This window comes from Mus caroli, chromosome 5, assembly GCF_900094665.2.
Source record: "Mus caroli chromosome 5, CAROLI_EIJ_v1.1, whole genome shotgun sequence".
Classification (NCBI taxonomy): domain Eukaryota; kingdom Metazoa; phylum Chordata; class Mammalia; order Rodentia; family Muridae; genus Mus; species Mus caroli.
In genome coordinates this window covers 69,564,432-69,591,133 of record NC_034574.1, presented here as the reverse complement: position 1 = coordinate 69,591,133, position 26,702 = coordinate 69,564,432, and the positions used below count along the sequence as shown (strand labels likewise).

General features: G+C 44.3%; 1 protein-coding gene and 1 long non-coding RNA gene across 5 annotated transcripts in view; one reads left to right on the top strand and one right to left on the bottom strand.

The window, feature by feature from the left end:
* Window positions 1-26,702, bottom strand: part of Kiaa1211 (KIAA1211 ortholog) — a 217,949-nt gene that overhangs the window by 181,343 nt on the left and 9,904 nt on the right. The window contains exon 1 of one of the 3 annotated variants that reach the window (XM_021162942.1): window positions 17,006-17,173. The exons of the other annotated variants lie outside the window; for them this stretch is intronic. The gene's annotated coding sequence lies outside the window, so the exon portion shown is untranslated. Of the gene's footprint in view, window positions 1-17,005; window positions 17,174-26,702 lie in introns of those variants that run through there. 3 annotated transcript variants of the gene reach the window in all.
* LOC110295493 lies at window positions 17,333-20,630 on the top strand. 2 transcript variants are annotated; one of them, XR_002378080.2, is made up of 3 exons: window positions 17,333-17,466; window positions 18,903-19,002; window positions 20,471-20,630. It is a non-coding gene; the product is annotated as an uncharacterized LOC110295493 (long non-coding RNA). The 2 variants fall into 2 exon arrangements; XR_002378081.1 differs by lacking the exon at window positions 20,471-20,630 and adding an exon at window positions 19,385-19,447.

The following is a 26,702-nucleotide window of genomic DNA, read 5'->3' as shown; positions in this document are numbered from 1 at the left end:
AGAGAGAGAGAGAGAGAGAGAGAGAGAGAGAGAGAGAGAGAGAGAGAGAGAGAGAGAGGGAGAGAGGGAGAGAGGGAGAGAGGAGATGGGGTCTCATATAGCCCTGGCTGGCCTTGAACTCACTATGTAACTGCAGCTAACCTTCAATTCCTGATCCACGTGCCTCCACTGGCCAAGTTCTGGGACTACAGGTCTGTGCCACGGAGGCCGGTTTTATGTTGTGCTGGGTGTTGGATTCGGGGCTTCATTCACAATAGGTGAGCACAGTACCAACAGAGCTACACATATTTCTGTTAACAAATCAAGTGATTTTTAAAATGAAATTCTAAGATTAAATCATAAAATAAATGCAAACCTCAAAATTTTTATGATGGCTAATGGCAGATGATAACCCTATCTATCAATCCACTCGATAACGCCTCCTCCTTTATAGGCAGGCTCCTGGAGCCCAGCAATTGAGGACCCAGCATTACAGACCATAAATATATAATATATATATAAGACTATAACATATAATAAATATATAGCATAATATATATAATATACATATAAGACTATAATACCGACCTAGACTACCTTGTCCAAATGACTTCTGTGCATGCGCACTTGCCTGCTAAGATCCCCGTAGGAAGCATCTTTGTGGGCGGCAGGTTAACAGTAGATGCCGTGTCAAAAGAACTGATAGGGCTCAGAAAAGAAATTCTGCAAAGTGAACCCTCCAGTAACAAAGGCAGCAAGGGGGCATTGAGGGACAAGGGAAGCGTCCTGTTTACAGCGTCACAAAGGGCTGAGGAGCCCAGCGGCTGCAGCAACACAAGAAGAGCCTTTCACTTGCTAGTGACCCACTTTAGCTGCACAGGGACCTTCACACCAGGTAAAGGTGTGACCTTCATGAGGCGTGTGCTTCACAGAGCACCAGACACAGAAACATTCTAAACCCTGTCCTTCACGCCCTTCATGGTGACTCTAGATATAGCTCACTCACTCCTCATACCTAAAGGAATATTTCCAGTGGGCTCCTCAGACTACAATACAGAGTAAAAATTAAAATAATTTTTGCAGAATCTGGTCCACAATTGTATGTCTGCCTGTTTAAAATCAACTGAAAACTACTGTTATCTTTGTACATTCCTTTAAAAGCATTAAGGGTATATGGTTCTAGTAGTAGTCACCCTCCTCGTTCCTATGACCCATTGACTACCAGGCGCAAAGCTGCTTAGGGACTCGAGGACTTATTTAACCTCACACTCTAAGGATGCATAGCCCATCGTGGCTGGAAAGGCTTGGAGGCCACGGGCTTGCTCACACCTGACTGGATTATGATCCTGAAAGCTGGGATGCCAACACCCCAGGGACGGTGGCACTTACTTCTGGATCTGGGATCTGCCCTTGTCAGTTCGAACTCTCTATAGAACCATTCTCCAACACCCAAAGGTTCGTCTCCTTGACTTTAGATCAGTCAGGCTGACAACAAAGATTTACCATCAAGAGGGCAACACCAGAGCCATAGAATGCAAAGGAGGAGTGAAGTCAAAGCAGAAAATGACTAAATGTCAAATGTACAGGCACATGACTGTGACTTTTGGGAGGAGGAGGAGGAGGAGTCCAGGGCCAGCCTGAGCGACACAGGGAGACTCCATCTCCAGAAGCTTAAGGGTGTGTCTAGCTCAGGTTGAGCACTTGCCTTTTCTAATACACAATTAAGCCCTGTGTTCAGTTCACAGCACCATAAAGGCCAAAGCAAAATTACATAAGAGAGCCTGTAAATTGATGATACTTAAACTTAAACAACGGCCAGAAAACCTTCAGCTGCAGACCCAATTACTTTGCCTCAGAGAACAAACGTTGGAGTACATGTAAAAACTTCCCTCCAACTAGCCTCCTAATTTTCTCCTCTCGTTTTCTATAATGTAGACTGGACGAGTCAACCAAGGAAGGCCACACACAGCCCATACTTCTCTTTCCCAGTTACATGAACTGACAGTGCTCTCTTCAGTGCTTAACGGGTTGTAACAACACCCTGGGAGTCCGCACCACTTACTCTCTGGCCTATTGTAAGTTGCCAACTTTAAGAAAGGTACAGAGCCAATGCTCGGGAGAGCTAAGCCACTTCTGAGGCTGTGGGGCACAGCTAAGACTCCATCCACCTCTGGGCTCTGGGCTCTGAGTCCAGGACACCCCTCACCTCCTCATGGTAGCGCTGCCAACATAGCCAGCCAGGTGTAAATGGAAATAACTTTCATTCAGAAGTAAAAAGAGAGCCACCTTCGGGGTTTCTGCCAGACCGAGTGAATAAACTTTAACATACAGATTCTGCCAGTGTTCCTTAGGGATCCCTGGTTGGGTAATGTGAAGTATTTAGTGCACAGCACGCCCCTGACAGTCTTTCCCCTCTCACTCCCATCAGGAGCCTCCAAACTGCCTCCTGAAATCTATTTCTGTCTCTGTCATCGGGAATTAGGATTCATTCATGGTCCAGCATCATTCATCCATGCTTACACATCTAAACCAACTACAGAGCCATGTGGCAGCCCACAGCCACCACAGTAACACCATCAGTTGTGAAGACAACGGCCTTAAGATGTTTTCACACTTAAATTTCACACTTAAATGTCAGTCCGTTATCAAAATGAATTTTTAAAAAATTTCAAGGTAATCCACTTGCCTCAAAGTATCTGTAATAATCAAAGCCACCTTAAAGCTGCCAAGAAAAATTCAAGTAGGAATTACCCAACACCCTGCCGCATAAAAATTTCCGGACAGACAAGACTGGTTTCCATGTGAGCGCTCTGCGATGGATATTCACTGTGACAGGCAGTTAGTGGCATTCACCAAGAAAGGGTAGTGATAATTTATCTGTCTGTATGAATCACCACACGGTCCTTATAATCTCTCTGGACATTTCTCAGTGCCCGTGGCTGGAGCTGATCCCGACGGTAACAATATCATAAACAACATGACCAAAACCTTCAATCACAAGAGGCCAGAGCCAAGAAAACAAATACAAGTTGTATACTGTTGGATGTCTACGTTAAAATAGATTTTTAGAAATCCACTTCAGTGTTTCCAGAGACCTGCTGGGATGGCATCTTAAGTTAGTCTTCAGTGTCCTTTCCATATTATAGCATTCAGGGTTCTGTATTGAAACAGAACCAATAGAATGAATATATATTACAAAAGAGATTTATGACATCAGTTACACATTACAGGCTAGGTCATCAAACAATTGTCAGCTATACTGCAGAGGCTAAGAACACAATAGAAACACAGTCCGTGAGGCTGGAGGTCTCAACAGTCTGAGTCTGATACTAAAGGCCCAGCAGGTCCTTGAAGAGTCACTGGTCTTTGTTCTACATAGGAAGACAAAGTAGCTGGGTTCTAATGTCAATGAATGATGGTAGCTGCAGCTGCCATAACAGAACGGATGCATTAACCAGCAAGGAATGAAAGCAAGAAGGCAAAGGCCACATTGCTTTTTCCTCAGACCTCTATCATCTGAGATGTGAAGAGTGAGGACCATTCTAGAAGAGTCTAGTGGGGTTTTACCCACTCAGTTCATCCTTAAATACACCCACAAACCCACCCAGTAGCTTGTCTCTTAGCTGATCTGAGGTCCAATCTGAGATTAACTATCACACAGGCTATAGTAAAGAAGGCTTATCGGCCATTGAGACAACTCAGTAGACAAAGGCACTTGACGCCAAACAAGCTGTACTGTGGCTTCCACATTTGTCAAAGACACACACACACACACACACACACACACACACACACACACACAGAGCGATGCATAGTGAGGGCCCAGTGACATCCTCCCGCTGGACAGAGGGCAGGTGTCTAATAGCAGATTTCTAATGTAAAACTTAGCTCTTGGTCCTTGCTGTTGTATCAATACATATTGCAAGACCTTATACATCTCATATATCATTTGAGCCAACAAACATTTCTTATGAACATTAACACTAGGTCTCAGATGTCTGCAAATCATATTTACAAACAGTTCAACTTAAACACCTTTATTCTGTTATAGACTCTGCTTACTTAGAGAGACTTATGAAATGGGTGTACAGTGCACTCGCACAACCAATTTAGCCCATTCATCCAACTAGTTTTTCTCTCCCCACCTCCCCTCCCCTCCCCCTGTGCACGCACCACTAACCACATACTTTCCAGGCTGTCACTCGACTGCAGCTTAGTAATAACACGGCATAAATGCCATTTCATCTTGGAAATGCTCCAGGGCACACAAGAAAACAGTATTAATTTCAAAGTGCTATTGATATGAAAACGCTGATAAAGAGTCACACACGTGTGTAATTTGATCTAAGGTTACACGATAATTCAGGTGAAGAGGAAACAAGCGGGTAGGTCTGGTGTGGCACAGGAAACATACACGGTAGAAACTTTGGGGGGCAATTACTACTCCATCTCATGTTCTAACCACGGCAGTCACCCCTGTGTATAAGGGTCTGGTGTCCTGGTTACTACACAGTGGGTGTCTTTAGAAGCCATAAATATTTTAAACCTTGTCACTTGGACTTGCCACTGAAGCCATCTGTTGATGAGAGAGAGAGACACCCATTTTGTAACTGTATCTTCTGGAAAGTTGACCTCCTTAAGAAGTTGGCTTATTACCAACACTTGCCATAGCAGTGAGGTACTAGGGTTCAAAGCAAGTTCCACAAGAGTGGGAACCACGGTTCAAGTTAATAACAAGATTATACACCAAAGAAAACAAAAATTTATAACCATCCATATAAGAACGTGCACATGTGCACTATAAAATTACATTAAATGATATGAGACTTTGGGGGCAGACATGATATCTGATCTTTGGATTTATGTCATAAAACACCTCCAAACACATAAAAATCTGGTACAAGAGCAAGTCAAGTGCATTTGGATACTAATGATGCAGGAAGATTTACAGATTACACTTAGAACCGTTTGCATGGCCTAGGAAAAATAGCTCTTTGATAGGGATGCATGGCCCCATTCCCAGAGGTCAGCCAATGAGATGATTTTTGGGATAATCAGTTTTTATGCCAGCATTTCATTTAATGTGGTTCTGAAAAGCCACTTAATAAATGAGACCTTTGGCTAATGAGGCAAATTGTGAGTTTCCAGCAATGGCATTTCTAAACATCAGTTTTCCTTATCCCTTTGTGTGTGCCCATCCCAGGCTGTCTTCCAGATCTCATTATTCAAGGTGTTAGGCTGGCCAAATGCAGAAACATACACAGCTTGTTAACAGGTGGAAATCAGTATTACAGCGTCCACTGAGGTTCTGACATTTCGAAAGAAGAGAAAGATGAAAAGGAAAACTCAGAAGCCAGACACGATGGCATAATAGATAGTATAATATAGTATAATTCTAACTGAGGCAGGAGGATTGCCATGAGTTGGAGGCCAGTCTGGACTATCTAGGGAGTATGAGGCCATCTTGGAATATATAAAAAGACTCTCTCAAATTAAAGAAAAGTATTACTAGGGGCCTGTCAGACCGAAGCTTGGATTTGACACAGATAAATAATTTTAGTCAAAATGGACAGACAAAAATATCCTGGCCAGGGGGAGAATGTGAGGTGATTGTTTAAGTGTGACACATTAAGCAAACAAACAAACAAACAAACAAACAAAAAACCTTTTTAATCTTCCCCAAACAAACTCGAAAGGTGACTCCATAGTTGCCTTTAGAGTGAACCACAACCTTCCTGTCACGGTGAAATGAAAAGCCCATTCACTCCCTGCTATAGAGTTGTTTTAGGAAAATCTCCAGAGCCTGGTGTGTGGGCCAGCACCATGCCTCCAAGTGGCCTCCCTTGCCTTGGCAAAACATACTCAACTCCACAGGAAAACCTTCCAGCCCTAGCCAAGAATCTGTAGACTTAATTTCCTGAGAATCCTAACCTAACCTGCTCCGTGCCTCTTGTTCCATCCTCTGGACCCAAGAGCTTTGCCTTTACAACATGGGCTGCACAAACAAGCCCATCACTCCTCCATCCCCCGACATGCTCTTTATGCTGCTTCTGTGCCAGAGTAGACCTGAATAGCTGTGCCCATGGTCACCTCTGTTCAAACAGGCGACTGGATACCTGTCCCGGAGATAGCTTGGAAGAACGCACTACCACCAAACATGGTCTTGAACCTAGATAAGACCAGACCATGGAAGCCCAAGAGAAAGGGAAACTTGCAATTTTCTTATCAAAAGAAGAGACCAGAAGCTAGGAAGGCGAGTCAGTTGGAAAAGTATTTGCCTTGCAAGCACAGAGATCTGAGGTGGATCCTCGGGTCTTTATTTTTTTAAAAGAGAAAAAAAGCCTGGTATGGTGGCACTTTTGAAGTCCCAGGTTTGGGGAAGCAGAGACAAGAGGGTCCCCTAGGGCTTGATGGCCAGCAATTATCGCCTAATAGTGAGCTCTAGACCAAACAATACAGACAGCACTCCTGAGGAGACCTGAGCTTATCCTCTGACCAACACACGGGCATGTGTCCATGTGTGTGTGAGCATATCATTACCCTCCAAACGGTATCTGCCCTGTACCCTCTCCTGTGAGCCTAATAAATAATTCAGTGAATTATGAATGCCAAGCATTTTAATCTAGGTGTTAAAGTAACAGCAAATATAGACAATACAAACCACAAAATGGTTAATTCATGCTGACATTCTGTCCAACAGTCGTGGGATTTCCTTCATTTCCCTGGGATGGATCTAGTAAAACAACAACATAAGAGGACATTCTGGAGAAGAGAAAGATGCCTTGTTGTCCTTGCTACTGTAACAAAATATTTACTAAAGTAACTTATGAGTGAACAGGTTTACTCAGCCCATACAGCAGGGAAGTCACAGCTTGCGGGAGCCAGGTGACATCCCATCCAGAAGCAGAGAGAGATGAGAGCATTCACACTAGTTTACTTTCTTTACTTCCACACAATCTTCCATCCTGTGCCTAGGGAATTAGCGCCACCCACTGTGGGCAGGTCTTCCCATCTCCATTAACCTAATTAAGGTAACAGGTATGGCCAGAGGCTTGCCTTCCAGTTGATTGTAGATTCTGCCAAGTTGACAGATAGTACCAGACATCACACCGAGGTACAACTCTCCAATCACAAAACACCAACTACTTCTTAGTGGCATTGCTTTGCAGGCCCATAGGTCACGAATGCTCATCTGGAGAACCTGTCCTCTGGTGCCATTGGGTATAACTCTCCAATGTTTATCTTTTTCTTTAAAACACAACTAAAATAGATAGATCCCTTCTCAAACCACATACTAGCAGAGCCTTGTGGTCTCAGGGTGTACTGTCCCTAACTCTATTGCCATAGTACCACCACTTTGGTTGAAATTATCTGTGCCTTCATCTTGAAAACCTGAAAAATTACACACCAACTGTAGAAGCCATGTGAAGAGAAGGCTGAGGCAACCAATCAGGGTGCACAGGCAAACTGGATGTGGCTTTAAGCTGGGTCATAATTATAGAAACTCTCCCACCTCAAGCAACTGCTAGGAGGAAGAACTCTCTTTTAGTATCTGCAGATGTACTGTTATAGATTAACTGGGATGTAACAAATTAACCTGACCCAAAGTCTATACATTTCAAGGAACTTCTATACAACACAAAACAATACTCGATCTCTCCAACACAGACCTACCAAAGTTTTTCACTGGTAAATTCACAGATTTGTCTAGTGCTTTTCTGTAGGGATTATCTCTTGTGTACTGTGTGGGAGTATCATCTGTCAATAATAATCTAATGGCCAACAAGCTGAGGCAGTATTAGCAGGTAACACATCTGGCAGAGAGAGAGAGAGGAACTCTGAGAAAGAGCCAGACATGGAAGATTCCCCGTCGTGACTAGAAGTAGGTCAGAAGTATGAATCCAAGGAGTGGTAACTAGCCATGTGGCAGACATAGCATAGTATAAACAGGTTAATATAAGTTATGAGTGAATCAGGGAACAAGCCTAGCTTATGGCCCAGACATTAAATAATAAGTCTCTGAGCTGTTACTCGGGAACTGGGGTGTGGGTAGAAAAGCCCACAGCTACACCTTTCCTACTGAATTCATAACCCAATCTAGTAAAGCCGCATTCAGCCGAAAGGTCTGTTCCCAGCGTCAGCATCAGACCTGTGGCTCAGTGGAGAGAAAGCAGAGTCCAGAAGCAGACACTGGCATTTATAGGGAGACTGAATTGCCGGTCTGGGTTATTTCATTTTGCACATGTATTTCTTTGTACAACACTGAGAATACTCCTTTCCAACACTTTCAATGGGGGTGTGTCGAATACAAAATGGCACTCGAAACAAAAACAAAGTTGTCGAGTAAGGTTAAAAAAAAGAATGTCTTTTTTTGATAAAATGGTGCTGGAATAGCCACATACCCACAAGCCACAGGAAAACATACCAGCGTCAAATGCACAGACCTGACCACTAAAACTATGAAGCATGCAGAAGAAAGCATGAGCATTGAGGTTTATAACTATGGATAAGGTAGTGGATTGTTTTTTCAGGATACAGTTTCTTTGTGTAGCCATGGCTGTCCTGGAACTCTCTCTGTAGATCTGGCTGGCCTACAAACTCAGGGATCTACCCGCCGCTTCCTCCTGATACTGGAATTAGAGGCTTGCACCACCAGCATCCAGCAAGGTAGTGGCTTTTTAATAGGACTGAAACTCAAACATTAAAAAAAGAGAAAAAAAATCCACAGAACAGTGTAACAATAAAACTTTGGGGCCGGGCAGTGGTGGCGCACGCCTTTAACCCCAGCACTTGGGAGACAGAGGCAGGTGGATTTCTGAGTTCCAAGCCATCCTGGTCTACAAAGTGAGTTCCAGGACAGCCAGGGCTATACAGAGAAACCCTGTCTCGAAAAAAAAAAAAAACAACTTTGGTGCCTCAGAGTTTAAGCTCAAATGAGAGGATAGCTCACAAACATAAAGTGCTTGCAAGCCACACATTCTGTGATGGACTTGGATCTATGAACAATAAAGAACTCTCCACTCAGTAATGAAGAGTCGACGTAAAATGCATCCGGGTAGAAATTTTTCCAAAAATATACAGGTAGCCAGTAAATCCATCAGAAGATGCTCACGACATCAGCCACTGGGAAGATTCAAATTTAAACTAACAGGGAGAACTGGGCACGGTATGGTTCAAGGCTAGCCTCGGCAGCATGCCAAGTTTGAGGCCAGCCTCTATCTCAAGCTAGCAAATAAATAAACCGTCCCAATGTGGTATTACCTCATGCTCACCAGCATGCTTAGAATGAAAGTGATGGAGAGACTGGCGCGGGGTGGGGGTGGTGGTAAAAGAGTGGTGTGGTACTTTTGTGGTGTGCATGAGGCTCTGGGATTCACCTCCAGCGTTGAAAAGAGAAGAGAGATAAAAAACCAAACTGGAACTCAGCTGCAAATTATATAGTCATTTTGGGAAAACAGGTTGGCAATTCTCATATTTTTGCTTTCTTTTGTCTTTGATTATTTGAGGTGGTACTGGGAATTGAACCCAGGGCCTCCTACACTCGAGGCAAGTGCTCTAGCACTGAGCTACAACCCCAGAAATTTCTCATAATATTAAACACAGAGGTTCCCGATGACCCAGCAGTTCTAATCCTAGATATAGGTCCACGGACTGGAAAATGGTGCTACATAATCTTTGTCCCCAAATGTTCAGAACTTTATTTATAATTGTTTCAAACTGAAAACGGAGCTGGTGATATGGCTCAGCAGTTAATGGACTTTGACACTGAGACGGACGATATATGCTCAGTTCCTGGAACCCACACAGTGGTAGGATAGTTGTCTCTGCCCTTTGCACAGTGACATGAGTGTCCACACTCATACACAAAATAAACAAATAAATACAAAGACGTGAAAACAACTTATGTTCACTAACTGATGAACAGATAAACACTTGTGCTATACCGATGTGATCAAATTTTATTGTGAGATGAAAATGAAGAAAACCCCATACAGTCTATAACACATGTAAGATCGTAAGTAAAAGAAACCAGCAGTCATAAAAGGCCTCATACCAATATATCATATTAGCTTCATACACCTATGCAATGTCCAGTATATGCAAATCTATGAAGACAAAGTTTGTCCAGGGTTAGGGAGAAGGAGTAACAAAGGAATGGGGATTAACAGCTCCATTTTCAAATCAGACAATGACAATGGTTATCTGTATGTACTAAAAAAAAACCTATATATTTAAAAAACAATAAATCACATGTTTTAAATGCATGAGTTTTATGGTGTGTGAATATCATAATAAAATTTTGTTAAAGGAAAAAAAGCTGGAAATACAGAGAATAAAAGTTAATAATTCTTTCTTAACAAGCTAGGATGCAATGATGTAGGAATTAAGGCCCGGCTTCCAGGCACTGTCTTCAACGCCAGCGACTTCGATTGAATTCCTTTCTATTGACTGTGAGAGGGTGTAACTGTGGTGGGTCCTACAACAGAACATAAAGAAAGCCCTATGCTCTTTCATCCACTCACGGCACACATACATGTGTGGATGGTGAGATTTTTAAGAACAAACAGAAGAGCAGCTCTTACGATGAATCCCAGTCACCTAATACTTCAATCTGAAATCCCTGTAAGAGTAGAAGGAAAAACACATGTGAGCCACGGTGGTCCACATCTGAAATGCCAGAACATGAAAGGCTGTGGCAAAATTGAGGGGTAGGTCAGCCTGGGCTACACGAGGAGACTGTCAAGAAAGAGGGAGAGACAGGGGAGGGGAGGGAGGGCAGGGGCAGAAGCCTCTAATTACTAAGTAGAAGCATTAACATTCCCATATTTAAAGGGGAAGGAAATCAATCTGAATTTTCCCTTTAACAAGATAAACATGACTGCAGATGGAAGAGCAAAGACTGGACACACACATTCATTCTGGTCAGTTGCCATAGAAACCAACGATTTTCTGCTCTTGAAACACAAAAGTCATCTTTCTGAAGAGATGCTAGGTTCTTGGGGTGCATATCACTGTTATCGGTGCCTTTCTTATAAAGACTCAATTTTCTCTTGCCCTGAGTTATCATAGGCTTAGCTTAGTATAAGAAGGTTAGGAAAATACAATTCTTACCCCCAAAGAAGCACGGTCCTTGATTCTTGGAAGTCCTCAGGGCAAAGAGGGCATTGTGTGAGCTATTTTGATTCAGGTAGTATTAAGAGAAGGGTCCAGTTTGAAAGGTCACACAAGATCTGACATGGAAATAATGACAGCAAACAGGAGGCAGGTCTTGCCAGACACAAGACACAGACTGAACATCTGCCAGGTAAGAACGGAGATTCTCTGCCTCTCTTGAGACCACTACCCCCAACCCCCAGTCACCTGTCTGAAAGCCCCTGAGCTACAACATCAGACAGACTCTGCTCGACCAGAAAAGGACAGACATAAGAGTTCATGAGAAGGAGATGGCTGGGAAGCACCTTAATTTTCCTCCCCACGACTGCCACCTGGAAGCAGGCACAGTTTCCACATGTGTCCTGGAAACCAAGCCAGAGGATTGCAAAAGTGGAAGGGAACTTCAGATACTTGGGCCAATATACATACACATACACATATACATACACACACACATACTCATACACATACACATATACATACACACACACATACTCATACACATATACATACACACACATACACACACATACTCATACACATACACACATACACACACATATACACATATACACATACACACATATACACATACACACACATATACACATACACACATATACACATACACACACATATACACATACATACACACACATATACACATACACACATACACACACACACACACACATATACACATACATAACATATAGTCAGTTTCTCCTTGCTCGCTTGGCTTCTCCCCTCTCTTCCCCTCCCACCCCCTCCTATCTCTATCTCCTCCTTTGATCTGATCTATTTTCTCTTTGGGAATAGGGAGAAGCACTGGAGATATCTTTGTGATTCCCCCTCAGTATGCAGGCCCTTTCTACTGCCTATACCCAGCAAGATGAAAGGGCTTCCTTGCCCTTTCCTCTCCTAACATGAAATGATCTCCAGTGAGATCAGCTGACATTAGCACTGAGAAGTTTGGCCTAAATTTATTTTATACTCTTGTGATAACATTTGACCCAAGGCAGTCTCCATACATAAAGAAGCGTACTCATATGTATGTGTGTATATATCTTCACCCCCACACATAAAATTTATAACCTAAGACTATATCTTGGTAACCAAGCAACTGAGGCTTAGCCAATCATAGCAATGGAACCTCCAGCTGCCAGGTTATAACCAAATAAGGCAAATGCCCACTGCTGCCCAGGAGGTTGCTTTTGTGTACGTTGCTTCATTTTCTCTGGCTATAAATACAACCTGCACTTTGCTGGAGATGGGGCACTCAGAGCCTACTTTCCAGTTCTACAACCTTTATTCTTGTTCAATAAATTTTATTAAATCAACCTCAGGTGCTTTCTAATAGAAAAGAATAAACACTGAGTATCTTAAAAGAAGGTGCTTAACTCAGCACACACACACTCCACACCCACCCGAACTCCCACGCCCACACACTCCACACCACACCCACACCCACTCCACGCCACACACACACACACACACATACACACACCACACACACACTCCACACCGCACACCACATACCACACACACACACTCTATACCATACACCACACACACACACTCTACACCACATACCACGCACACATACCACACACCACACACCCACACACACCACACACACACCACACACACCACACACACCACACACACACACCACACACACCCCAACACACACACACACACACACACACACACACACACACACACCACACACACACTCCACACCGCACACCACATACCACACACACACACTCTATACCATACACCACACACACACACTCTACACTATATACCACGCACACATATCAAACCACACACACACACAGACACACACACACACACCACACACACCACACACATACTCTGAGCATGGCTCAGTGCTTTCTCCCAGACCTTTGCCAGAATGAGCTCTCTAGCTGGCCCTCTTAAAACCCACCACACTTGCTCAGCATCAGCACAAAGGAGAGCTCAGGACAGGCTCCATGGGAGTTTTGTCTCTAGACCCTCTCTGCATGGACGCATGCATTCTTCCTTTTTTAAAACCCCATCTCTACCAATGATTTTGAGCCTTTGTCTCCAGCCCTGTTCAATTCACCCAAATCCAAACTTACCTGCTGGGTCTCCCATGCTGTCATAACAAAGAGCCACAGCCTTGTGGATCAAAAAGACATACATTTATTCCTCACACTTCTGAGGTGAGATGTGAAACAGGGCCACATCTCCAAAGCTCTTAAAAGAGCCCTTCCTTGCTTCCTCCAGCTTTTCCATGGCTCCCGGATGCTTTTGGCTTGGAGCAGCATAAACTCCAATCCCTGCACATCATCATGCAGGCCTCTGTGTATGTTTGTGATCCTCTTCTTCTAGGAAGACACTAGCCTTTGGATTTAAGGCTAAACCAAAGTACAAGATAATCTCCAAGATCTTTACCTGAGTTTCATTACCTGTTGCTGGGATGAAACACTGACAAAAGCAACCGAAGGGAATGGGTTTGTTTGGGTGCGCAGGTCAGAGTAGCCCAGCCCAGCAGGAAACGGCAGGGGGGCGGAGAAACGATGCTTCAGCTGCCTCCCTAGATTTTATGCAGTCCATGATCCTCACTGTAATGGGAATGGTGCCACCCACAGTGGACACCTCAACTAAAGCAATCAAGGCAATTCCCCAAAGACACGCCCAGAAGCCCTTCTCCCAGGTGATTCTAGATTTTGCCACATGAACAACTAACACTAACAATCACAGCTCCAGCTCCACCCCTTGTCAACTTCACACACAACCACTCTTAAACCACAATATTCCACGTTTGGTCCCTGTAGTCTTTAACAATTCCAACACTTTCAAAGTTTAAAGTCAACTGTGAGCTACTACAAAGTAAAAAACATGCTACACACTTCTTCCATAAAATGGCACAAAATCAATCATCCCATTCAATGAGAGAAGAGGAGAGACACAGTAGAGAAAGATAGGATGAAAATCAGATCAAAACACGAAAAAGAAAATCCTGGCATTCCTTGTCTAGCATACAGGGCTTACAACATAATTAACTTGACTCCAAAGGGCGTGAGCAGCCTACATACCCAGGTCTTCTACCAATGGCACTCATAACCGCTCTCTTGGGCTGGTTTCACTTCTTGCCCACTATTTTTTATTGGATACATTGTGGTACCTCTGGCTCCCTGGAGTCTCCAGTGCTACTGCAGTTTCACCTACAGTTTGATGTAAAGACTCTCACAGATTCAAATCCTGCCACAGAGTCTCCCGAGGACCTACACCACCCCCAACCTCCATTCCTTCATTAAAAGCCAGTAGCACATAAGACAATCCTGCCGAGTTCTGCCACTAACTCAGGATGGAACCTAGATCCCTTGGACCACAGCTGTACGGGGGTCTGTGTGGGGACCCTCTTAGGCAGTGACTTTCAAAGAACAGGGATCCCTATCACGAAAGGTTTTCCTTTAAATAAATTCCATCTTCAGAAGATAGAGCCTACGATGGACGAAGTTTTGCCCTTAGGACACATCAGCAGTCATCCTGAGGCAATACAGGGAATTTCCCTCCAGGGATGCTGATTCCTTGAACATTTACGGCTGTCTTCACATCAGTTTGAATGTTCTCTTGTCTGAAAATTTCCTCTGCTAAACAAATTTGTTCGTTAAGCTTTAATGCAACCTCACTCAAGTTCTCAGGACATAGATAAAAACTATGCCACATTCTTATATCCCTTTAATGGTTCCTATTCCCATTCCTGGTGGAGTTCTTTTTTTTTTTTTAATTAGATACTTTTTATTTACATTTCAAATGTTATCCCTTTCCTGGTTTCTCCGGAGGAGAAAACCCCTTTCCCCTATCTCCTCCCCCCTCCCCCTGCTCACCAACCCACCCACTCCCACTTTCAGCCATGGCATTCCCCTATACTGGGGCATAGAGCCTTCACAGGACCAAGGGCCTCTCCTCCCATTGATGACCGACTAGGCTATCCTCTGCAACTGGAGCCATGAGTCCCACCATAATAACTCTGTGGTTGGTGGTTTAGTCCCTCGGAGCTCTGGAGGTACTGGTTAGTTCATATTGTTGTTCCTCCTAAGGGGCTGCAAACCCCTTCAGGTCCTAGGGTCCTTTCTCTAACTCCTTCATTGGGGACCCTGTGCTCAGTCCAATGGATGGCTATGAGCATCCACTTCTTAATCCCCTCTGAAGCGTCATGAGCTGGGCCTCCAACGCCCATGTTCCCCTCGACAGCCTTATCTTCCAGGCTCCCATCAGAATGGCCCATGAAGTTCTGCTTCCAGCCTACAATGGCTTTTCTAACTCAAAGTTCCAAATCCTTCCACATTCCAGGCAGAAAGCAATTCTAAAGTCTCAAGGATCACTTGGTCAGGGTCGTCAGACAAACAGCCCCGTGTCTCAGGCCTGGGTTCTGAGTTTCTTTTGCTGTTGCTGAGATAAACTACCCTGATAAGAGCAACCTCACGGAGAATGGTTCTATTCTGGCTCACAGTCGTGGGTTACAGCCCATCACAGCAGGAAGTTGCAGCAGGAGGGGCCTGAGGAAGCTGGTCTCGTAGAGTCCACAGTCAAAAAAGCAGAGAGGGACAAATTCAACGTTCCCTTTGCTATCCCCACCAGGAAATGGCACCACCCACAAAGGGTAAATCTTCCCACCTCAATGAACTCAACTGGGGAGTCCTCACAGACAGGCCCACATGCTCTGGATAGTCCTCACAGATAAACCCACATGCCTTTGCCCAGGTGACTCTAGATTCTGTAAAACTGACAACACTAACCACGTCGCTACTTCCACAACATCTCTAACTGTAAACTGAGCCAGATTCCAAAGTCCCAGGGAGAGTTTTTGAGGGCCACTATTCAACCCTCTATGTATCTTAGGCTACCTTCAGTCAAACTCTTGACGGCTCCTTCAAATCACAAAACACCCAGGCCTGCAACAACTGAGTCACCACCATCGTCCAGTCGCCTTCTGTGCCTTCTCTCCACCTTTGAGGAACAAAGATTGCCAAGTTGCTTTCACAATGGCTTTAGGCCTTAAACCACAGTGGAAAATTCCTCATCTAGAATCAAAGAGCTTTGACGTGTGCTTCACAATGCTCAGAAAACAGTTAACGGATAGAAGCAATAATATAGTTGCTATATTTCTTATCTCTTGCTTGGGTAATCAATCAGTTGTCAAAACTAAGGCACTTCCTAGTACAGTTGTGCACACACACCCTAGTTCCAGTATTCATGAGGCAGACAAAGAGGGATCATGTGTTCTAAGCTAGCAGGGGCTACATGGTAAGACTCTGTCTTGAAACAACCCCCACTACCACCATCCCAGTAGAAACCAGCCAACTGCTAAGCGGTACTAAAGGTTTACATACTGGACAGCACCCTTCAAAACTGTTCAAGGGTTCCTCAAGACAGTGGAAACGTAGAAGCAATCCGATAGGATGTTACTTGTCCTTAAAAGATGAGCAAATCTTTGGCACATAATACAACATGGATGAAGCTTGATACCTTTAAGCTACACGAAGGGAGTAAGGGACAAAAGGGCTCATGCCGTATAGTTCAACTTATCTAAGGTTTGGAATTCTAGAACAGAGAGGTTGCTGGGGCTCAGTAGTACCGGGGAGTCTGGCTGTTCAATGAATGAGTTCCAAGCTAGCATGTGCTGGGATGACGGAAAGGTTCTGGTGAGGGACAGAAGTGGTTACACAGCACTGTAAATGTGTCTAATATCACTGGGCTATGCATCTAAAAATAGGTAAAAGAGTAAACCGTATGCCATGGATAGTTGGTTATAACTATAAATAATAATAATAATAATAATAATAATAATAATAATAATACAACTAAACGCTACCTGGCCAGGAGCCCAGCATCAAGTCTGGACAGCAGCCACGCAGTCTGAGGATAATACAATGTCCTAAGCCATATCTCACCAAGGTTGTAGGACGTACCAAGGAGCCAGGACTCATTCACCAGTAGAAGCTTGAGGATAAGACCAAGGCACCTCCAGGGACCTCAACCACACAGCAAGTCACTACAGAAGGAAGGCAAGTGAGCACCCGCCCTCTGTGGGATCACAAAGGGCCGTGTGAGCAGGTTCCAGAAGCCTGTGTTTTCCCCCAGGACTCCGAGTTCTCATCCTCTTCTACCTGGATTATCTCCCTCAGCTGTTGCCCAGCAGACACCTGGCCATCCTGACTCTGGGTACCAACCTCGGATGACTTCAGTCATCACAAACAACTGTGACTAGCCTGTGCCCAGACAAGAGACTGCAAAAGAATACTGTGTTCTGTGGGGCCGAGGGTGACATTTTTGGTGAGTCTGTGTGACATAGCATCAGTTCAAGGTGAGAACAGAAAGCCAGATGGGGAACAGTGGAAAATGGAAAGGTTGAGAGAGTTTTGAGGCAGCTCTTAAACATGTGAGTGTTGGCCGGGCGCGGTGGTACACACCTTTAATCCCAGCACACAGGAGGCAGAGACAGGTCTCAATGAGTTTGAGGCCAGCTGATCTACGATTACACAGGTTTCCCTATCTCAAAACAAATCAAGTGTGAATGAATGAGCAGAAGAGAAAAGATGAAATGATATCTCCAAGAAGTATATGCCTCCCCCATGTGTGTCTTTGTTTGTGTGTGTATGTGAACTGTTTATGTGTTTAGATGTGTATGTATCTGTGTGTCTCTGTGTACAGTGTGTGTATTGTGTATTTATGTGTATGTCTCTGTGTATAGTGTGTAGTGTGTGTTTATATGTGTGTGTGGGCATGTCTCTGTATATAGTGTATAGTGTGTGTATGTGTGTGTNTATATGTGTGCATATGTGCATGTCTGTGTATAGTGTGTTTGTGTTTATATATGTGTATGCACGTGTCTCTGTGTGTACTGTGTGTTTGTGTGTGTTTATATGTACATGTCTCTGTGTGCAGTGTGTGTATATATGTGTATGCACATGTCTCTGTGTGTACTGTGTGTGTATATGTGTGCTTATGCATGTCTTTGTGTAGTATGTGTGTGTTGATAAAGGACAACTGAAGATATCTGTATTAAGAAAGAAAAGAGCTGGGCAGTGGTGGCCCACACCTTTAATCCCAGCACTTGGGAGGCAGATTTCTGAGTTCGAGGCCAGCCTGGTCTACAGAGTGAGTTCCAGGACAGACAGGGCTACACAGAGAAACCCTGTCTTGAAAAATCAAAAAGAAAAAGGAAGGAAGGAAGGAAGGAAGGAAGGAAGGAAGGAAGGAAGGAAGGAAGGAAGGAAAAGAAAGAAAGAAAGAAAGAAAGAAAGAAAGAAAGAAAGAAAGAAAGAAAGAAAGAAAGAAAGAAAGAAAAGAACTGGTGAGAAGTGAGCAGTCTATGAACAGAGTTCCCAAGGCTCAGTGATAGAACACTTGCCATGGGTTCACTCCCCAGTTAAAAAAACAGCCTATATACGCCTGCACTCAGAAAACGGAGGCAGGAGGATTCCTGTGAGTTCAAGACCAGCCTGGGATCTTTCCCCCCAACAAACAAACAAAACTTGCTGAGTGGAAGGAAGTAAAGAGGTTAAGAGAGTAACCAGTGTGCCAGGCCTGAGGAAGTGAGGAGGAGGAGGAGGAGGAAAAAGAGAAAGAAGGGGAGGAAGAGGAGGAAGAAGAAGGCCCTAAGTGAGATAAGAGCCATGGGGAAAGTGTGCTGCTCAGTCCCTAAGGCAACAAAGAGCCACAAAAAGCCTAAGACTCTGGGGTTATTAAGGGAAATGTTTGCGGTTTAGGAAGAGAAACAAGTTCCTGTTGGATTTCCCGAAAAGCAAGAGGCCAAGTCACTCAGAATGAAGACAGTGTCAAAGTGGAGGCAAGGCTTTGGAAACTCTGGTAAGGAGTCAAGGGCAGTAAAATCACACATTACTGCAACTGGAAAACTCCATCACTGATCTGTGTGCCTGTCTTTTTTTTTTTTTTTTTTTTTTTTTTTTTTTTTTTTTTTTTGTGTCATAATGGGTTTTTAAAGTTCACTTTCATTNTTTTTTTTTTTTTTTTTTTTTTTTTTTTTTTTTTTTTTTTTTAGTGTCATAATGGGTTTTTAAAGTTCACTTTCATTGGATATAATTGTAAACATTTATGGGATGCAGCCCAATTTTTAGTGTGTATACCATCGAAACCCCTTTGTCCTTACACATGGCAATGGACACAGAACACAACCTGTAATACTGTAGTAAAGAGAGCTGGAGCCTTAGATGCACCCTGGATCTTCCAGCCTGGGGCTAGGCCAGTGTTCTGGGAAGGCTGCTGTTCCTGCTGCTCCTGCTGCTCCTGCTGCTGCTGCTCCTCTTGCTCATGCTCCTGCTCCTCCTGCGTGCTGCCAGGCTACCTCATCGGTCTACTCCGAGGACAGGATAGGTGAAACAGGAAAGTTTGCAGGCAGGACTCTAGCTATGGCCCAGCCTATTACCCTCTGGTAGGTTTTAAAGGAATGGCCCCCGTAGGATCATATATTTGGGTCCCCAGTTGTTGGAACTGTTTGGGAAGAATTAGGAGGTGTGTTCTTGTAGGAGGTGTCTTACCTCACCACTCCCAACTAGCTCTCTCCGCCTCTTGCTTGTGGACTGAAACGTAAGCTCTCAGCCACTGCTCCAGTGCCACGCTTGCCTGCCCGCCCCCACGCTTCCCTTCTGTGATGGCCACAGAATCTGACTCTCTGAAACTGTAGGTCCAAATAAACTCTTCCTCCTATAAGTTGATCTGGTCCTGGTGTCTTCTGGCAGCAAACGCAAAGTAATTAAGAGAGGCCCTTCCAGTATACCCAATGAGGTTTTCTTAGCTCAGGGGTGGAACACAGGAAACCCTGCTTCAATCCCCTGCACAAAGGGGAAATGGGTTTCTAAGAAAGCTTCACGAAGGGTTTATCACTAAGAAAGTAGTGAGCTTGGAAGACAAAGATTGTCAGAGAGGGCAGCTGTGGTTTGCAGAGTTGTGCCCAAGCAAGTCACAGTACCCCAACTGTGGAACATACTGTGGAGGCTGTGCTCGTTATGTTTTGTCACCTTGACCCAAGCTAGAGTCTCCAGGGGAAAAGGAATGCCTATTGAGGAAGTGCCTCCATCAGATTGGCCTTGTGGGCATATCTATGGTGCATTTTCTATTAATGATTGATGGAAGAGGGCCTAGCCCACTGTGGGTGGTGTCATCCCTGGGAAGGTGGTCCTAGGTCCTATAAGGAAACAGACTGAGAAAACCATAGGGAGTAAGCCAGTAAGAGCTGTTCCTCCATGGTCTCTGCTGGACTGGACTAACACGTAAGCCAAGTAAACCCTTTCTTCCCCCATGTTGTTTTGGGTCACAGGGTCTGTCACAGCAACAGAAGCAACATGGAGCTGAGGTCATGAATCCTATTACTTCGTCCTTCAATCCTGAATCCTGGTTGTGCAAACACTGTCTCTCCTCTTTAAATAATGCCAAAACATTACTAAGTGTTCCATGAAATAGGCTCTACTAAAGCCAGCATTGGGAAAGTCCAATTTAGAAAAAAACAAAACCATGAAGAGCTTCTTTCTTTCTTCTCTCATTTGCAAAGAAAGAGAAAACTATGACATTTCTGTTGAAGTGTTCTGAGCGCTGGGACAAATGAACATACGTTCACCAGAAGTCAGAAAACAGATGCTTCTGACCTGAGACGAGGTGCCGAGACATTTCTTTCACACTGAAATCGTATTTGGTGCAGCAAAACTAAAACACCCGCAGAGGAAATACATCTCCCTATTTCCTCTTAAAGGTACAAGTGCTCTCTAACCACCCAGATACAAATACAGTAGTTTGTAAGAATATCAGTAATTTAGGCTGCATAAAAACAAAGCCAGGTAGGCTCCGGAAAGCAAGCGGAGGGATTCAGTACTTCCCTGGCATGTCCAAGGCTCTGGGTTCAATGCCCAGCACTAACCAGGAAGTTATTACAGCAAAGTGGTTTTATGATTTCATTTCACTCAAAGGAAAGTTTAGCTATATCCAAGAGCAACTCTTGTTCACTTATAAGAAAACCAAAACAGACACCAGAGCGATAGCTCAGCAATTAAGGACACTGATTGCTTTTCAAAAGGATTTGGTTCCCGGCACCCACAGGGCGGCTCACAACTGTCTGTAACTCGAGTTCTAGAAGATCTGGATGTTCTCTTCTGGACTCCATGGGCACCAGGCATACATGTGGTGTACACGTACATGCAGGAAAAACAACAATACACGCTTAATTAATTTATTAACTATTAAAGGAAACAAACAACCTATATTGCTTGAATCTACCCGTGCAGCACCTGGGTCATACGTTCTGAGACCTGAGATGCCACCCTCCACATGCTGTGAGCACAGAGCTGTGGATAACAGCTATATTCGTATTTTGGTTCCCACCTAATTACCAATGTTAATTCTACAGCCCACTAAGGTTTACCGAATGCTACAAGAGCAGCTGTTTCTACACAACTCTCTTAGTCACTTGAAGCCTAGAGAGCCTTCCATCTCCCATCTTCACGTCTCCGCAAGGGCATGTCAGAAAGCAATGCGATCTCTAAAACCGCCCATGAGCCTCCTTTCACTTAAAAAATGAAATTTAAAGACAAAGGACCACTTACTGAAAACTTACACCTCCCCCATGTAGTTCCTCCCGAAGTCACTCTTGAAGGCAAGTTTCTAAAGATTCATAGGAAGAGTCTGGCTAAATTCGAAGTTTCACAGATTACAGAAAAATATTCTTTGCCAGATGGAGAGAGTCAGCAAAGCATACCTGGGCGCTTTCTCCCCATTGCCCTCTGTGATGGCTTTCAAGTGGCAGTAAAGGCCATAAAGACTTTAAGCAGAGTAAACTAAGTGCGGTTCATCAGCTTCGGGTGGAAATCAGTGATTGGAGTCAAAAGGCATGCGATGGGGGAAGCTTGGCTATGACAGTTCTGGTGTTACTCAGCAGTATCTTCCTTTTGCCTTTGTAAATAGAGTCTAGTTGGTTTTTGTTTTTTTTTAAAAAGTGAACTCGATCCAGAGAATGAAAAGAAAGGCAGGATGGGAGACAGTATTTGTAAATCATCTACTTGCTGATTGGTATCTAGATATACAAGTCATACAACTCAACAGCAAAGAAAGACAAAAGGAGAAGGGAAGGGGAAGAAGAGGAGGAGGAAACTGAGGGAGAGAAGGAGGAAGGAAGGAAGGAAGGAAGGAAGGAAGGAAGGAAGGAAGGCAGGCAAAGATCTTACTTAACAAATGAGCCAAGGGTTAAAAGAGACATTTCTCCAAACAGGATACACTAATGGCAAATAATCCCATTAAAGGGATATTCAAGGTGATTAGACTTACGGATACACAAATCAAAAGCAAAATGAGATTGTAGCTCTCAATAGGATGACAAAAGATGTCAAGAGACAGAAGACAACAAGTATTGGTGAAGGTGTGGAGACTAGAATCCCAGCCCATTGTTACCAGGAATAGAAAATGATGTAGTGACCATGTGATTTAGCTTGGAGAGCTCTCACAAAGTCCAACACAGGATTGCCGTATGGCTCAGCACCGCACTCTTGAGTATAGCCAAAGAGTAGAGCAGGATACAGCCACTGTATATCCACCTCCACAGCGCCTTTATTCACAGTAGCCAAACATCCACCAATCAATCGAAAAATGTGTATGTTCTGAAAAGATAAATGCATCTTTAATCTTTTATGTACATTCAATCATAACATATGCATTGTCAAAAAAGAAAGGCCTGGTACATACTCTTGCACGGATGAACTCTGAATATATGTGAAATGAATAGATGAAACCCCCAAACTCAAATGTTATACAATCCTGCTGATACGGAACACCTGGAATAGGCAAATTCCCAGGAATGGGCCAGTTAGCCCAGAGGATGCCACACAATTGCAGGAGAAACAAAGTGGAGGAGAGCGGACTCCTGAAACTTGTCCTGTGACCACCCCCAACCCCCACACTCGTGCCGTCCACCCCCCACAGTGTCCAGACATAGAACATGGCGATAGGTGGTTCCTATGTTTAATATTATGAATGTAATAAATGCCAACAAGTCATACATTTAAAGAGGTGTGGATGTTGCAGACACCAAACCCAGGTACTATTGTTGAAGCCAAGATGTGCTTGCAGACAGGAGCCTGGTATGGCTGTTCTGAGGCTCTGCGAGCACTTGACCAATACAGATGCAGATACTCACAGCCAACCACTGGACTGAGGCCAGGGACCCCCAATGGAAGGTTAGAGGAAGGACTGAAGGAGCTGAAGGGGATTGCAACCCCATAGGAAGAACAACAGTATCAACCAACCAGACCTCTCAGAGCTTCCCAGGGACTAAACCACCAGAGAGTACACATGGGCTGGTCCATGACTTCCACTACTTATGTAGCAGAAGACTGCCTCATCTGGCATCAGTGGGAGGGGAAGTACTTGGTCCTGTGGAGGCTTGATACTCCAAGCATAGAGGGATGCTAGAGAGGTGAGGCAGGAGTGGGTGAATGGGTGAGGGAGCACCCTCTTAGAGGCAAAGGGGATGAGGATGGGATAGGGGGCTTTGTGGAGGGGTGACTGGGTTGGGGGATAACATTTGAAATGTAAATAATTAAAAACGATGAATAAATAAAAAAGAATAAAACAAAATGTCATTGCTATTATCTTCTAAATGATAAAAGAAAATAATAAAACCAAATGTTCAAAAATGAGAAAAAAAAAAGAGGTGTGGATGGTGTTCTGTTATTTCACCACAATGCGGAGACAAGGGTTTTATTTTTATTTTTTTGAACATTTGAAGAAAAAAAACAAAATATTGGACATTCAAATGTGATAAGCAAAGGGACTCCCAACACGCCCCGTTAATGCAGTGTCAGTCAGAGCAGAGCTACCTTCCCTGTGCCCCTCCTCTTCTTTTTCCTCCGTATTTCCTAGTTTTATACAAAATAACTGAGCGTTCCAAGGAAGACAGATGCATGCCAAAAATATGATGAGAATTTGACTTTAAAATACGAATCACATTATAACAAGGATTGTGACTGTCAAAATGGGGTAATGTGCGGGTTGGGGGGACTAGAAACAACATCGGGGCTGAGCCAGAGACGCTGAAGGTCCCTGTCTTCACTAGAAGCAGCAGAAGTACACTCGCAGGCCTGAGTGTGTAAGTCACTCAGTCGCCTCCTCTGTGGACAAGAAGAGTTAAATAATTCACACAGGGCTGGTTTCACTGGCTGTGAAGTCTATCCCAGGAAACAAAGCGGCACAACCATGGATTCCGTGCCAGCCAAGGTCAGGGATCATAGCCCAGGACTATCTCCGCAGAGAGTCTACCAAGCTAGCTTCCCAGCACTGCAGACAGAGGCATGGGAGATCAACGTAAAACTAGACCATCTGTCAAAGGAGAATGTGGCTCACCCAGACCAGCATCTCCCACTAGAAACGGGCCGTGGCTGGTTTCCTTCTGCTTTGCTTCTGGATTTGGTGCTGAGGATTGAACCACACAGTCGGCCACTGGGCCACGGTCCCGGAACAGGACAAGCTGCCCCCCAGCACACCCCTCTACCTCTGTTCAGCTCCTTCACATCACCAACAGCAATGATGCTGAAGATGAACGCTTGTTCTCTTCAGCCTTTTCACCTCAGTTGAGAAGATTCATCTGCAAATGAAGACCTCAGGCTAGACCCAGCTTATTAACAATACTTAAAAAAAAAAAACCATAATAACAGTGTAATGATTCTAACAGTCAGTCTCCAAAGATGTGTTCCAATTGTAATTAAAACAGGTTTGTCCCAGGGCTCCCACTTCATTTAATTTATATTAAAGTAACGTAGGCGAGCCCGCTGGTCTATCGAACGGCCACCCTAAATCCAGCTGGTGAACTACTCAGTGCCTTGAGCCTCAAGGCTTGAAATGAAAGATGTCCCAGGGCATTTTCTTTCCGTGGCACTAAAGAAGGCAATCTGTATGTAGTGAGCTATTGCAATACTCCCTGCCCATCAGTGGCCGCATGGATCTAATCAAGACTGTAAGGACATTTACTTAGAAATGGATTGTAAGCAGTGTTGAAGAGACTGAACCCGTGGCTCTTCACTTAATTAGACTTAGTATTTTAGAATCGGAAGAGATTACAAATATCCTCATGGCTTCTTCTATTCCATTCATACCACCCTGGGCTAGTCTACCTTGATAACAGGTGCCATTCCCTGCCTGACCGCCCATTATAGACTAACAGGATAAATGCATCACTGTTTATTGTCCCTCTCTTGTAACAGAGTATCATCTCTGCCATGCAGGTCTGGTGGGCAAACATGCTCAACAGTGCCGGGCACAGAGGCAGTCTCAGATGCGTACATCTGTTGGCTGGCTAACTCTTTCCCCTTCCACGTGAGATATTTGAGGCCCATGGCCATAAAGCGACACATTCAAAGTCATATGAGGCCAATTAGAAGCAATACGGAGCTGCAGAACTGGACCTGTCTTCTCTCACCCACCCCTAGAAAGCCAACGTGTTTTTTGAACTCAGTGCCCGGGCATCTGCCACAACAGGTGTTGCTTAGTCTGATCTTGTTTCTACAGCAAAAGTGCACAGACTGCGTGATTTACAATCACAAAGATTTTTATTATAGCCCTGGAGGCTGGGAAGTCTAAGATTAAGTTGCTCACAGGCTTGGTATCTGGTAAGGGATGGCTTCCTGGTTTATTGGAGTACACTGTGTTCCACATAAGCTGTGTTCCACAGGGTGGTGATACCTCTCCATCCTTTTCCTACTGCTAAATTCCTACCCACCCTTCAAGACCCTGCTCAAATATTGTTGGCCCATGAACCTCCTCCTGCTCTTTCTTCACTCTTCCTTCCCTCCCCAGAAATACCACGCCTTCCTCCAGTCTCACGCCACTGAGACCATGTAAGCTCTTCCCCATTGGTCTTCTGTAGCCACGTGTGTTCTTTATTTTTATGTTACCTACCAACTCCACAGCGCCCAGCACAAACAGCTGGGGTGGCAAGGGACAAGGGGACCCACAGGGTACCTCCTGCCTTTCCACATTCAGTGTGACTCCTATTGCCAATCCAGACTCCACCATTGCAGCTGCCCATGGAAACGACCCAAAGGGGAAGAACTCTTATTGCTAGACAGAGGATGCCATTAGTCCTGGCTACACAAGGAATCAGTATGCAAATCGTCAAACATCGACCAGAATGTGGTGTTCAACAATACGACACAGTTGTTGGGGTTGTTTGTTTGTTTGTTTTTTGTTTTTCAAGTGAGAAACCATGGCAAGGGATTGTGAAGATGGCTCAGAGGTTAAGAGCACTGGCTGCTCTTCCAGAGGATCCCATTTCAATTCCCAGCACCCACTTGGCGCCTCACAACTGTCTGTAACTTCAGTTCGAGGGGACCAAACATCCTCACACAGACATACATGCAAGCAAAACACAAAGTGCACATAAAATAAAAATAAATAAAAAAAACCTATGGCAAACATAACTGAGGTCTACCATGTCACATCCACGTAATCTAACCCTAAGCTGTCACCTGTGTTACACTAGGGTGCCCAGCACATTTACAGTAGTCAGGCTTGGG